The sequence below is a fragment of the Frieseomelitta varia genome, unplaced genomic scaffold, assembly GCF_011392965.1.
Source record: "Frieseomelitta varia isolate USP_RPSP 00005682 unplaced genomic scaffold, Fvar_1.2 scaffold_244, whole genome shotgun sequence".
In the NCBI taxonomy this organism is placed as follows: domain Eukaryota; kingdom Metazoa; phylum Arthropoda; class Insecta; order Hymenoptera; family Apidae; genus Frieseomelitta; species Frieseomelitta varia.
In genome coordinates this window covers 280,278-282,634 of record NW_025109973.1, presented here as the reverse complement: position 1 = coordinate 282,634, position 2,357 = coordinate 280,278, and positions in this window count along the sequence as shown.

Below are 2,357 nucleotides of genomic sequence, written 5' to 3'. Positions count from 1 at the left end.
GGCTTCTGATAATTTTAATCACTCGAAAAAGGAGAGATCAAAGATTTAAAAACAAAAGGATAACAACTGAAGTCCCTGTCATAGACGCTCAAGACGAAAAAAATCTCACCCTTCCAATACACGTGAAGGAAAAAGGAGAAAAGAGCGAAGCAAAACAAAGGATAACGCGGAAACGTTTTCCCTTCTTTTCCATCAAATTACCTCTTGGTATCACGCCAATCGTATTTGTTCATCCGGTTCTGTTCGCTGCATACCGATGTAGTAGGATGCACAGTAATCGTATCGAGATTCTCTTTTTCTCTCTCTCTCTCTCTCTTCAATAGAAATTTATCGTTCACGTGTTGTTCGTTATGAAACAAGCGTACCAAATGGAAGAAAAAAGTGAATAAAAAAAAAAAGTCTCCTCCTCGACTTATGGGCAACTTTGGAGCCCTTCCTCTCTCTCTTTCTCTCTTCCTCTCTTCCTCTCTTCCAGAGTGGCGCGAAAGTGCTGAAACGCGTGATCTGTCGCTTCTCCCCTCGTGTCTGTCTGATACACACTGTCGCACTCGTCGCGCATTCCTTCGTCAGCGAACAGTTTTATTATTTTAAGGCGGAGGTAGCTAACTGGCGGCCTCCCCCCCCCTACTTTTGCTCGTCGCTAGGCGCTATCCCCTCCACTGCTCTTGAGAACAAGTGTCGCGGCCGCAACACTCGCATTAAGCATATACAAATCGTTTTCTTCACTGTTGCTACTAAAATTAAAGGAAAATTTGTATGGCCCGCCGCGGAACAGAATGAGAATTGATTTTCACAGCGAGAAATTTAAGAAATTTAAGAAATTCGTCGCCTCTGTTTTAAGTCGTTTAAGTAACATTGATTACGTTTAGGCTGTTTAATCCTTGCGTCGTACGGGGCAAATAAGCTCATTTTTTAGTATTTTTCGTAATTTCATTCGACTTTGTTCATTAATTTGCCCGCCATTTCGTTTCTCAGCTGTTTCCCTTCCCTCTGATTTTTCTTCTTTCTTTTGTCGTTGCCAAACAGCCGCTATTCGCGAGATTCGTGAGGTTATAATATACATACATATAATAGAAAGGCTTCTCTCTCTCTCTCTCTCTCTCATTCACTCTGAGTGTTCAAAGAACGAAATAGAGATGCAAAAGGAAGAAAAGAGGAGAATAGAGGAGAAGGACAGCGCGGAAGAGCAAGGGCCATCTCTTTCAATCTAGCCTCGGCTCTATAAGCTTCTTTCAACCCGGGCGAAACCCAGGTTATCAAGACGGTTTTAAACAGCTCTGAAATTCATGAGCCTAGAGTGGCGAGCATGCGAACACTCGCCTGCTAATCTTCCCCGTTTTCACGTTACCGCCAACAGGATGATTTGCTTCAAAAATTGCACGTGTTTAACCGCTTGATTTCGTTCATCGAAGCTTGAATTTTCGTTGAAAATCGCGAATGTTTATTGTTAAAATTTAGCATGAAAACTGAAATAAAATGAATATTAAGTGGTGTAAATAAATTCGTTCGCACTATCGACTTAGCTTGATTAATTTTTTTACGAATAAATTAAATAATTTGGAAATTAACGTGAAATTCAAAATAATAAAATCGATGTAAGTACAGAACACGTAAATGACTCAGAGATTCTCTTTTCTTAGCCGAACGTCCGACGCGCTACGTCCAAGTAATTTTCTTGAAATCTGCTGAAGAAGACGTAGCGATTTTTAACATCTTTTCAGTTAATATCTTGAAATACACGGACAAACAAACGTAGATTCGATCACCGTAGTCGAAGTAATTTCATTCTGCGCGCAGCTGTTTTTCAAAAGACCAAGTGCCATTCGCGCGAAGTTCGTTTGCTCTTTTTTTCTGCTAATGAATTACGGGGGCCATTGTGAAGACGAAAGTGCACTTAACGTAACGCTCATATGCGCGCGCGCGCACTTAACGTATGCTCATTTGTGAGAATTAGCGCAGACCGGTCGTTATACGTGGCTTCTGTTGAACGATAGCTTCTGTTTGCTTAGATTTTTCGCGCAAACGTTTTCTGACCGTTTTTCACGCTTAGATCATTTTTTTTACGTTCGAATTTTGTCCGAATTATATATTTTAATATTTTATATATATTTTTATTTTTTTTATATATTTTAACATTTTATATATATTTTTATTTTTTTTATATATTTTAATATTTTATATATATTTTTATTTTTTTTATATATTTTAATATTTTATATATATTTTTATTTTTTTTTATATATTTTAATATTTTATATATATTTTTATTTTTTTTATATATTTTAATATTTTATATATATTTTAATATTTTACCATATGCATTACTACATATATATATATATATATATATATATATA